The following is a 215-nucleotide window of genomic DNA, read 5'->3' on the forward strand; positions in this document are numbered from 1 at the left end:
ATCTATATATGAGAGATGGGTGGGGTGGGGTGGGTAGAATTGGAATCATGTTCCCGAGCAGCGGCACTTCACGAAGAGGGGGGGGGGGCGGGGTCTTTGGGTGTTTTTATCGGGCTTTTTGTGTATTGAAGTGTTGAATGCGGGGAAGAGAGTGGACAGGCGACCAAAATGGGCACGCAAAAGCAGCCGAGAAGCAGCTTTGGGAGATTACAAGG

This window comes from Fonticula alba (genome assembly GCF_000388065.1).
Source record: "Fonticula alba strain ATCC 38817 unplaced genomic scaffold supercont2.1, whole genome shotgun sequence".
Lineage (NCBI taxonomy): Eukaryota > Rotosphaerida > Fonticulaceae > Fonticula > Fonticula alba.